Source organism: Melozone crissalis, unplaced genomic scaffold (assembly GCF_028551555.1).
Source record: "Melozone crissalis strain CALT ecotype California unplaced genomic scaffold, PUWL_Pcris_2 ptg000042l_1, whole genome shotgun sequence".
Taxonomy (NCBI): domain Eukaryota; kingdom Metazoa; phylum Chordata; class Aves; order Passeriformes; family Passerellidae; genus Melozone; species Melozone crissalis.
Window position 1 is genome coordinate 23030751 of NW_026535820.1, and position 13210 is coordinate 23043960.

Consider the following 13210-nt stretch of genomic DNA (forward strand, 5'->3'; position numbering starts at 1 on the left):
GTTAAACTGGCCCTGTGTGTGGGGAGCAGCAATCCTGCCTCCCCCACCTCCTCTGCTGCCTGTGTGCCAGGACAAACATTTCTGAACCCTTCCAGGGGAGCAGATGAGTGAAGTGATCTGCCTGCAAAGTACCCCAGTGAACAACAAAGGGATTATTCTCGAGGCACACCGTTTTCCCAAGCCAATTCAGTCCCTGGCCACCATGAGTGGCTGACTTCAGGCACCAAAGGGGGTAGCAGGGGGCAAGCAGGACAGCTCCCTTCACAGATGGTGTCACAGTATCCCTGTTCAGAGTTTGCATCAAATTGCAACCTTTAATTTATTTGACTGCAATAACTGTATGGAACTTGTCTTCTCTTCCTTATTTCTTGGTAGCCAAGTGAAACTTCGCTCAGCATGTGCCCAGCAGCTCGTCCTGTGAGTGCAAGCATTCATAGTGCAGCACTTTAGCCAAAAACTTAAATCCCCAAAACGCTCAAACATGTGGACTCCTTCCTTCCAGCTATCGTAAAATGCTTCAACTGTTTCCCAGTGCATACATTATGGAGTACATAATGCATCCAAGTTGGATGAAGATTTTCTCCCTGAACACCAGCACAACAAAGATGCCTGTGCTCTGAAAAGTGAGTGCTTCCTCTGTAAGCAAATGTTGCTCAGCTTCCCAGAGATGTTCCAGTTCATGCCTGCATCACTCACCAGCTTACTGGCAGGGAACAACCTCCAGTCTGCTGGTCTCGTCTCAAAGGGTGCTTTCTGGTAGAATAAAGTGAAAATAGCTGTAAACTCCAGGGAAATGGTCAGTGGCTGATCCCTCTGCAGTGTGTGTCTTGTTGAGCTTGTCAGATTTTGCAGAACAAGTCCCGGAATGTTTCAGATGCTGAAGGAATGATATTTTCCCCTTGATTATACTAGTTAATCTCCCAGTATTGAAGAAAATATGCATGTATTGGGGCACTTATCTAGGGGCCCACAGGCAGCATTCTCCATGCTCCATCTAGAATTTGGTTCCTGTTGGCCACAGCTTCGATTAAAGGAATAAAAATATGACTTACCACAACACCATTCTGCTGTCAGAGTTTTGCTGTTCCCCAGCAAGGCTGGATCTGTTCAATGTTTGCACAGGAGATGTGCAAGGGGGATCTCTGAATACTGAAATAAGACTTAAGCCACTATATCAAATTAACACAGACCACACCTTTTTCCTGGTAACTTCCTAGAGCTGCCAAGACTGTTTAAATTATTATTTTTTTATGCTAGTAGGGAAGCTGTGTACAAATGTGCTCTGCTGCTTCAGGACTGTATTGTCAAGACTGAAAACGTATAGAAGTCAAAATTATTGTTTCTCCAGCAGTTTCCATTTTACAGCATGTCTAAGTCAAGTCTTTCATAAAACATCTCCCCAACACCAGGGAGTGCAACAAATCATTCACCAGCAGTGGAAGGAGGAATTTCCATTTTCTTTTAATCCATCCACCAGGCACGACAATAGCACTATAGGATGCTGCGTTTAAAATGCATGCTGTGTTCACATAGAAGAACTAATTCTTTTCCAAAGAGGAATAACTGTTGACACTAATTCTTCCATGGAGTTTGCTCCTGAACTTTTAATCTTAAAATGCATTACAGTGGTGGGTTTGTACTTCTGTCCTTTTCATCACATTATATCTGTACAGTGAATTTAGAGTAAAATGGACATGTGTGACCTTTCTTGTCACAGAACAGGAAGATGCATGTTTCACAACATGAAGAAGATTAATTCTGTAGCAGCATAGTGAATGTTACTATTTCAATGACAAAAAAAAATCATGTGCAATTTCCCTTGTGTGCAGTCCATGCATGTCCACAAAGGTATCACAGTGCAGCCTGGTAACAAGGCAGCCAGAGAGACCCACTTCATACAGGTGGCGTGGGAATTGGGAACTGATCAATGATCAGGAAGCTCTTTAATTCAGTCACTGCTATGCCATTACTGAAATCCATTACAACATACTGAATACTTCAGTACATACCCTTATAAACAGCATTTATACATTTTTCATCATCTGCACCCTTTTATGCACACTGCTACTTCATGCTGCCTACTGCACTATGCTTCTTCAGTTAGCTACTGACTTTTAGTTTTACTAAAAGCTAGGTTTTTTAGTGGATGCTCAGGGTTTTTATAATATTGACATTAAAACTATTGTTTCCCATTTCACTGAAACAAAAGGATTCAAAATTGAGGTCTGAGTCTTCCTGCCAACACTTACTAGAATGAATTGGATAAATTGGTGGAGTTGTACCTCTTTTCAGGAGAAATAAAATAGCCAACATTTTCTCATGCAAGCAGAATTTTCTATCTGGTCACAGAGGGGAAAGCCTCCTTTCATTCAGCAATGCCTGGTTTGCAACATGGAATATTCATCAGCTCCAAACAGGAGTGTTTTTCTCTTCCAAGCACTTACTATCAAAATCAGTGCTAATGGATATGTGACAATGCAATTTGGAAAAAAAAATACTATTCATTTACTTAATACATTCTTATATTTCAATATTAATTTAATGCTGGAACAATAGTATTTTATCTATATATGCATATAAATGTATAGATATGATAAATAAAAATTGAGTCTGGAATAAGTTTTTGTAATACAAATTATTAATACAAAGGCTTACAAAAGACAAAAATTGTCTTAAAATTTCTCAGTGTTTGTGTCTCCATCCACCTCTCACAATCAAATTCAAAGTGACAATCTGTGGAAAGAAAAGCATTTATTCAGAGATGCTTTCTAAGATAAAATATTTTGCAGACACATTCTTTGCACAGAAAAGATTATGTTAGGTATTAAAGAGGTCAGTAGGGAAGGGATAATCTTTATCACATTAAGCTGGAAACTTAAAGTGTGAAAGGTCTGTGTCCTTCAGCAGTGCTTTTCTTTTAGCCAAAAATACACAATGGTGGTATTTGAATTTGAAGATATTTGAGAAAGCAGAACTGTATATGAAAATGCACTGTTGCTGTATGAGGGATGCAGCAGGACTTGGAAAATATGTGACATTAGTGGTCACTCACAGGACCCAGAATTGGCTATATTCATGGGGGAAATTCTGGTTTATTCTACATATAAACATGTACATCCATCAGGTGATGCACAGCCAGGATTTCTGGAGACACCAAGTGATTCTTAAGTCCTGCTTCAGGGGTCAGCATGCTTCAGGGCCACACTTAACATTTGAGACAACAAATATTTTAAGAACTCTTAATGTAAAATACAGTCATTATTATACACCCATGTAGAAATTTAGAAATGTGATGTTGGTTTGTCCCTGCTTTGCACCTGGTGTTTACTATTTGTGAAATGGACAAGACATGCAAAGTTAACAGAATATTAATATTTTACATTTGCTTTTCAACACAGAAATAAATATACAAGGGCTCACCAGTTTCCAAAGTTTAGGAGAAAAGCACTGGAGATATTTTTTCAGATGCACTCCATCCCTGCACTATTTAATCTAGACATAAAAGAGCAGTGGGAGGAAGACTTAGTCTTACAAGATGCAACTTGACTTCAAAAGAGATTAAGGCTACTTAATTACACCAGGATATCCCCCACTGATTTGCTAAGTCTGTAGTAAATCTGTACCTAAGTGTACATCTGGAAATGGACAACAAAACATAAAAGTCATTAGAATTCATGTAGGCCTCCTAATAATTAATATAACATTTTCTTATCCAAGACATCTTTCTGTAATTATTATATGGGAAGCTAAGAATAATTACTTTTAAATGTTTTATACAGGCAAGGGAAAGATGGATTTTACAACTAATAAACTACTCTAAATCAAGAAATCAAAGACCTTATGAACTCATCATATTAGCATGTGCAATATCAAAGAATGCTCCCACCCACTGATATCAGCTGAATTTAAGCTCATCTCCATCATACAGAGATTTCATCATGGAAGTATAATTTAAAAATGCAAAAATATCCATGTTGCAGTCTTGTTTATTTTTTGCAACATGGTGCTTTGTTCTTTGGAAACTGTCATTTCATCCTGTATCTTATACAAGGTAAAGAGTTTCTGGTTATTTTTTAATGAGTGCTACAAATCAATGATCACAGAAATCATTAGACCAGTGTGCATGTCAGAAACATTCTCAAGTGAAGCTTTCATTTTTGGGAAAAAAAACCATGCATTAGCAATATTACCATAGTAAGAAAGAAAGAAAGAAAATCTGTGTTGTTCTCTGTGTAAATAACTTCCACGCTGGACACACCTCTCGGTCTAAACAAGTTCTGTGCGCTCATGAGGTCAAATGAAACTATTTCTGCTCTGAGTCTGCCAGTTCCTGAAGAGACTGAGGAGTAAATCCAGGAGGCAGAGTAGTCAAACTTCACACCCAAAAAGGATGCTCAGATGATATAAACACAAAATGACTCATGCTAGCCATAGAAGAGTAGAATTTCATTAAAACCTTCAAATTTTGAACAGTTCCTTCCTTCTCCCCACTGACACAAGTGCAAAACCCAGAGTTTCATTATGGTTATGCCTCCTTTGAATTCCATTTCCCCTTTATTCCTGCAAATCAGGCAGTTTATCTTATTAGCTAGCCTCACAAATTCAAATACACTCCCAGGGGTTTAGCTGGCCACATCCAATGCAAAGGTGATTTGATCTGCTTTGAAGAAAGATCTGAAAAAAGCTACAATGAGGCTTCTCCCTGTGGGAGCTGCCTGAAAGCTGAAGCTCTCCCTCTCAAACCAGACACTGCAGGTCCATGGAACCTGATGGAGAGCACCTACAAGTGCAGTGAGAACTGGCTGATGTCAGTCTGATGCCACTTTTGATTGTCTTTGAAATGCTGTGATCTGGGGACATTCTTAAGCATTGGGAAAAGGCAAATGTCACTCCTGTCTTCAAGGAGGACAAGAAGAAGAGCCCTGGAAACAACAGGCGAGCCAACCTCACCTCAGTCCCTGGGAAGATTTCCAGGGTAAATACTGCTGGAAACCATTTCAAAGCACATTAAGGACAAGGAGGTGGCTGGGAATAGTCAGCATGGATTTATGAAAGGAAAATCATGCTTGACTGATCCAATGGCCTTCTGTGGTGTGATCTGTGCTCGGGATTGCCCCAACCCACATGCAAGACCTTGCAGAGAAATAATTCGTTGCCAAGCAGAATCTCACAGAGCAGCATAGGTGTAGCATTGTGTGCTTTATATGGGCTTTGTTGTAAAGTTGGTTATTTTTTATAAGTTAAAAATTTGGTTTGACCCTCAGTTCCCCACATGTTCTCCCTCTTCATGGTTTGTTCCCCCAGCCAGTTACCTGTCAATCATTGTAACTGTACCCCTTTCATTTCGAGAAATTTCTGTGTCAATCTTCCCTTAGCTAACATGATTTGTCTCCGGGGCCTTTTCCCTCTCCTGGGCCCTTCCTATTGGTTCAGTGTGTCCCTCACTCCATCCCTGGGTTTTGTTCCTTGCTCCCTCGTGTCCCTATCCGTTACACCTTTCCCCTTTATCAGTGCCTCCCTAACGGCTTTTACCCGACACCGTCACTGGCCCCGCCTGGGTCAAATAAAGCGCCTTGGCATCCAAAGGCGTGTCCACTCCTTCCTTCCTTTGCCTCAGCACTTCGCAGTCCCGCTGTCGCCTGCATCCCCACACAGCAGACGGAGCCGCTACTCAGGGTTCTCGCCGAGAACCTGGGAGTGGCGGGACCTGTAGTCTCCACCGGTCACTCTGGGAGTGGCCAGCCGGACCCGTCAGCTCCAGTGGCCGCGGAAGTGAGACTGCACATAGGTAAGACTGAAATGTCAGGGCTGAATTTTGAAAAAGGTGGTAATTTCTTTCTGAATCTCATGAAAACATTGAAGCATCTTCAACTTAAGTGCTGTAAGTACATTTAATCTATCTCTATCCAAAGCTATGGAAATGGCCAGTACTATTGAACTGTGGCTAATACGTTGTTCCTTTTTTGCCCCTTCCTTACATACTGAAATCTCTCCACAGCCCACTCATCCAGTGCAAGCCAAAAACCTTACTCAAATTCACCATTCTCATAAAAGCTCTTAAATATACTTTCACACAAGATCCTCTCACCTGCTTATGACAGACAGCTGCTCCCCACCATTAAAACAAGAAGGCAACTGAAATACTGGGAAAGCGCATTCCTCTTGTTTAAATCACATTATATTGTTTATCTATTTGAAATAAACTATAATTTCAAATAAGGATATATTTTTACATATTCATGAAGCTGCTCCTGTAGCATTTTCAGACACTTGATCTGCAACCCCGCCAGAGAGGCACTGGTACAGTCCTCAGCCTGACACTGTGAGGCAATGAGGAGCCAGTCCTACCTTCACTGAATGAAACTGAAAGATTCCCACTTACTGCAATCAAATAGGTAAGGTCCTGTGTTCCAGCGCTTCCATGCAGTGACATCACACCTTGAAAACAGGACCTTTAAAAAGAAAACAAAAATCCAAACCCTCAAACAGAAATGAAATGCTTGATGCCATACCTGAAAACCTGCATATCTAGCAAAGCTGACATGGCTTTTGTTGAAAAGACCAGACATTTCCTCTAGCAGCAGACTTATCATTGCCAGTTTCCTTCAAGCAAGAGTCTCTCACTGATTATCTTTCCTCTGACCACTATCATTCCTACTGACAAATTATAGGCCTTTATCATCTTCATGTTGGCTTGAAAAAATAAAATAGTTTGTTTTGAGCAGTTTCAGTTCTGTGCATCCATCAAGAAAAAAAGCTCACTCAACACAGAGCCACCTGCTGACAACCAAGTATAGTCACACATTGAGTTTGAAGTATCTCTGTTTCTGGGAAAACAACATTTCTTGACACTTTTTTTTCTCTTTATCAAAGGGCTTTGAGGGACACAAGTTAAAAAGCAGGTCATTAAAAACAAATATAACTATGTAGAAGCCCTGTTGAATTTTTAAACATTTGTAAATCTGCACAGATTTGAGAGTGATGTTTTTTTCTGCTTGGAGCTGTATGAAAAAATGAGAGAGGTGCATACACAGGACAGTTCCATCTCTGTTTTTTTCCTCCTCAGAGCTGTATGGAAGAAATCTGCCAAAACCTGATGCAATTATTGATCCAGCAGCATTTGATCCCTTTCTGTTCCAGTCATCCTGAAATGTCTCTGGTGGCTGCATCAGGCTCTCTTGTCTTCCCTCACCACCTTGCAGCTCAGGGACTGTGGAGCTGTAACTTGCCCTAAATAGAGTCCTTCCCATACACACAAAAACCCTTTCCTGGAGACTGACTCAGGCAGTCCAGCTTGCCAACAGAGGGCAGCTCTAGGTTGGGATGGGTTTCTGTTCCCAGGATCCACTCATCCATGATGCCTCCTGGACGCACATTGCTAGGAACTCCCCCATCCATCCCAGTCAGCCGGCCAGAGAGAGAAACAGCCCTACCCTGCTCCTCTGGCATTGCTGATGTGCTGCAATATGGGAGCACGAGAGGAGCACCTCAAAGCCTTGCCCTACATCTCCCCTCGAGCTCTGAGAGAGGAGAGCATTGCTGATGGTGCATCTCTTTGGTTAAGCAACACACAGGCACTGTACACTCAATGCTTCTGCTCTTGTAAAAGAATGTGTGTCAGGAGGGAAAGACTAAACACAGCATCTGAGACAGGGAGGATTCACTGTAAGGGATCATGGGTCTACATGTAGCCACTGTAAGGAGCAAAATGCACTTTTGGCACTGACAGGGAGAGCCAGCATCCCAGAAAGGCATGTGACATGCAGAAAAGCCAATTAGATATCAATATAGTTCATGTGTGGCAACAGGGAAAGTGCTTCAGTTATATTTGTGGAAATAACATGAAATACAACCAACCTCTACAAGGTTGTGCCAGGGACAGCAATGAGTTTCAGAACAAAGTGTCAGATTGGCCTGATAAAGTGTTTCTAAAAGGAGAAACAAGTAGGCAGTGTCTGGCAGACCTCAGCAGAAAGGGACAAAGTCTTCACAAGGCACCTGCAGCCAAGAGCACTTAAAATCCACTCTGAGCACATCCAAGCTCCCAGGTCTGTCCCAAACATAGCTTGCTCCAAGGACCTCTTCCAGGGGATGCAGCTCAGAAGGCAGACAGAGCACATATTCCATCTGTATCCCTCCCCTCTACACTTTCCCTAAAAATTGAACTTAACTGGAATAAAACTCAGAGTTGAAACAGGCTGAACTTGTACCTTGGATATGCTAATGGCAGCATATTGTGCATATAATCCCTCCCCTGCTCTCTACCCCAGTAGTTCCCAAGAGTGGCTACATCAGCATTACTCCTTTTTTATAAACAAACTTAAAAGCCCAACCCCAAAACGTTCAAAAATTATGATTAGGCCAAAGTTAAGCTGAGACCACTGTTGAGACAGAGGCCTTGGCTGAGTGCCCACCAAAATCAATAGGAGCCTTTCTATTTACTTAATGGGCTTTGGCTGAGCTCTGAGGGAAGGGGGTGGGAAGGTGGTAGAATCTGTGCTGATTAGCCACTAACAAAGACATGTTTGATATAATCTGCTGCCATCTGTCTTTGTTTTGCTAAACCACTCAGCTGGGCCTAAACAGAAACCCATCAGCTGAATGAAGAATTAATTATTTGAAAGAGTGATCCCTTTGCATTTCTCACCTTCTGCAAGATTTATCCCCACTGACCATGTGGGAGATTTCCCTGCATGATTACAGCAAACCACCATGGCACTGAGCCTCTGGCTGTCACATACATGTGTGTGTCAGGCAAGCTACAAAAATAAGTAAATTTCTTCAATCTCAAAGAGCGGCTGTGAGATTCCTGTTGTATCTGTTAGGAGGAATGGTTCAACAGTGACCACAAGATAAGGCTGGCAGCCCTGAAACCTCCTCAACGTGTTCCAAAGTGATGAACAGCCTAATTTCTCAGGAATCACCCAGACTTACTATCAGTGCTCTAGCTTCACCATAAGTGAAAGTGTGCAGTAACTTCATGCTCCAACGTGTTGTGACCCACACTAATTGGACAGATCATCTGATGGCCAGAATCAAACCCAACAGAGTCACATCTGTGTGGGCTGGGGCTGGTGGGGGAGGTACAAGCAGACCTGAGTGTGTGAGGATTGAGGTGACAAGGACTTTGGAGCTGGGGTGGCCAGGGGCAGGAAGCTGCAGTGGTAGGTACAGTGAGACTGTTCAGGTCTGGGAGCTATTGGCCCCACAGCACAACCCATTCTCCTCCTGCAGCCTGACCCACCTCCAGGCAGTGCAAAGAGCTGCCAGAGTCCTTGGATATTTTACAGGGATGGGTAAAGAGGCAGGCCAGCTCTTGTCAGAAGGCATTTAGATCCTAAATCTGGCTTAGACACCAAATTAGGTCCGACAGGAACTTGACTTCTGGCTTGCAGCTTCCCAAGAGTGTTTTTGTCTAAAGAGCAACATACCTGAGTAGAATCTAAAGTAAGTCATAGCAATATTTTTCTCAGTCTGTTTTAATCTGTGACCCTTAAAAATTTCCTAGTGGAGCTGCTTTGGAAGTTGCACGTGCACATAGATTACTGTACAGCATCTATGAATCTAGTTCCTGTTCTTGCATGCCTTAAAAATGACTGCTCAAGCTCTCAGGTGAACCCATGAAAGGCAGAAGCACATGGATTCAAATGCAGTGGAAAGTCAGGAAAGTCACCCATTAACCTGTCTGACTATTACTGCCTTAGTCTTTTCTTTGGACAACACAAAGGTACAATAATTGTTATTTTTAAACTATGAAAGAATGCCATGTAAGACATAAAGGTGCTCCTTGTCCAAGAAGATTTTTTAAATCTAGTTTTTTGATTCATTAGTGCAGCTACCAAAGAAGCATGAGCTCACAGTTCAATCTGAGGCCCAGTAGCTCTGGAGATCTGCCTGGAGTCTGCAGCTCTTCAAGCCCTGCTACAGAAACCATCACATGGCTGTGCAGCTATGGGACAATTCCACAGCTGACAGCCTCTCATTTTGTGATGAAAAGCCTCATAAAAGAAAATTTCAATGCTTCTAAAATAAAAATTCATATTTCTTCTTGAATAATTTTTTCTTCCTGTGGGCAGTATCACTAAGCAATAAGAACTTGTAAAGATCTTAGAAATTAATGGAAAAAAAAGTTGTTTTACTTAGAATTTATACATATTTGGAGTTCCAACTTTTGAAATAGAAAATAAAATATTTGAGATTATTCTTGACATGATCAGAATAAACAAATAATAAGTTTCCAGTTCATTTTCTTCAAAAATCTCCTGGGCAATATTTCTGTTTTTCATTCCTGATGTCACACTGATGCTCCCCATAAGTCAGCTTTCAGCTAAATGTTGCCCACAAATATGTGCATTTCATTCTCATGTGCATTATTGCAAAGGGGGTAAAGGAGTCCAAAGCCTGACATTGGGATTTTAATGTCCCTTCTAGCTATAATGCCTCTAAATATAAATTTGTGTGTTGAAGTATTTCACACCCCTGAGATGCTCCTGACAGGGCAACTTTTCCTAAGTGTTCCTAAGTTGTGCCCACCTAGCAACACTCTCTTGATCCTACTGTTAAAATCATTGAAAACCAAAAGGAACAAAATTAAACAAAATATTCACCCATTAAATCTCAGAATAAAGAACAAGTTTTTCTTGGTCCAGATAATTCCCTGCAGTGAAAGGTTAGTTTTTAGTTCAAACAGAGCTTTCAACATCGGGATCTTTGCTGGCCACAGAACCATTTCCAGCAAATTTCAGAGGATTTCAATCAGTACCAAAAAAAATTTCCCATCTTCTACATAGCCATGCAGAGCAGCGATATCACCTTTAGGAGAAGCCTCATCCCCTCTGTACAGCTGACAAAAACTCTTGGAGGCTCCTGCAAAGCTGTTAGAACTTTACCTGGCAAAATAGAGTTTCACCAGCAAAGATTCTGAAAAAGATGGAAAACAACAAAAAGCAACTTCATGAAATCTATTCCATAATCTTTTCTCAAAATAATCTGCTGTATATTTACCTCTTGTGATGGACGCTTGTCTAATTTGTTCTTGAAAACTTTCAAGGATGGTGCACTATTGGTCAGCACAAATATTAAGAATGAACAAGCAAATCTTTAACATAAACAGCCTGACAGAAATAAAGCAGAACCAGAGGCAGTGGAGATAGAAATCTGCTGAGCAGTAAAAGCAGTTTAGAAGCAAATATTGTTATTTTGAGGACACAGTGAAGAATAGAAAGTGGTTCTCTATGGAGGGAAGAAGAAATAAATTTGCTTAGGGGTGATCACAAGAGTGCTTCTAACAGAAATCAGGATCTGATCAGACTTAACTTTGCTTAAGCAAAGGCCAGAAAGTTGAATAGAAGGCCAGCTTTTACAAATTTAAGCCAACCCTTCTAATCTTGCCAACACTGCTGTAAACGTGTCTGCTCACTTCTTCACTCCCCTCTTGGGCCAAGGAAGGTGAGGTGGCACCTCATTAATTTGCATCATTAATGCACTTTATTCTGCATTAATCTCATTCATATTATTTGTCAGAGCCTTGAGAAACAGAAGGAATGTCCAAATTGATCCTTAGTGTCTGGACTTGTCCTTTGTGTTATTTGACCACTGGCCCAAGAAATGTCATTGTCTAATTGACTTCACATCTTCAGTCAGCAATTGAGCCCAGCACTTACCAGTCACCTGAGAGGTGAAATGTTTTTTAATGGACAACCTAATTCTCCTTTCCTACAGGTTAAGCCCCTGTAGGCACAAAAAAAAATATTATTCCATTCCTCTTCAGAGACTTCTCTAAAATAATTGAAGTCCATGATTGGTATCTCCACCCAATCTTCCCAATTCCTAAACTACATAGCCCATATACCATGTTTTTCTGCATGTCAGATCATTCCCACTTTGCTCTGAGTTTGTTCCAATCTGACATTATTTTCTCAAAGGGCAATAAGGAAAACCTGGCTTGATACTGCAAGCTCATCAGTGTGAAGTTGCACGCAGAACTATTTCGAGTGCCTCCTCCTCCCTGTTAAACATGCCAGATGCAAAACTTTTTCCACAGCAATATGACCCCTGTGAGGAGTTACTTAACCAAACTTGTTTGACCTGAACTGCAGTGGAAAAGTAACACCTGTGGAGGCAGTCACTGCACTCAGCATGGGGACAGTAAGAGAGTCATTTAGCAAGAGGGATTAGCATCCTTATTAACTCCACCTGTAGTATTCACTTCCTTCAGTATCAGCCATGTACTTTGTCCCCTGTACTATTAATATTTTCAGTGATGTGACAGAAGCAAATGTTAAGTTTTCTGGCCTCCTCACCTCAGCCTGCAGTTTGTTTTCTCTCCCTGTAAAAGAGTAGAAAGAGTCTACCTCTTACAGCTATTGTCTTTATACTGGGTGTTTTCTTGTCACATCAGTTTTTAATGACCTCTCATTTGATTGCCCTGGCCTGCCAGTTTGGGCACCTGCTCCTGGTTTGTATTCTTCCTCAGTAGGTTTTGTGCAAATCCCATCTGTGTCCTGTCTTACTACTGTTCAAAGACTCTTCTTTCTCAGGAGCCCAGCTGCTAGGTCAGTGACTTGACCCCTCTGATGGTTTACTGCTGCTTGCAGTAAAGGAAAAAAGAAAAAAGAAAAAAAGAAGAAAAAAGGAGTATTTGTGCAGCTACAGGCAATACCCTTCTCTCCTTCTCAGATGAGGACAGCCTTTAAAAGGACATGCTTTTCCTGTTACTCTTGTACATCTATGTTTGCATTAGTTAGGCATCTGTGTTTGCATTAGTTACAACAACTAATGCAAATTGAAGCACTAATGCTGCTGGAGGAGCTTGTCCTTGCAGAGCACAGAGCTGTGGCAGGCCTGGCATGTCCCCTGGGGGCTGCTGAGCAGTGGCTGTGCTGGTCGGATGTCTTTGCAGAGAACTTTGGGGACAGCCACGTGACCAGAGAAAAACTGAGCTTCTGCAGGACCAAAATTTCCACCTCCTCCAGACATCTGTATCCCAGCCTGTTCAGAAAAATCCCTAAAGTTATGCAATTTCCATAACACTTCTCAGGGGCACTCTCCCTTCCTTTCCACAGACAGGGGAGGAGACAGACAACCTGACAAAACACCTTCTTCCTTTTCTCCCTCCACAGCAGGAAAAGCTGCAGTGTACACACAAGTTTGTGACAGTGGACAAACTGTTGTCAAGAACTCCTTAAAAATGCATCACTTTTCAGACTCA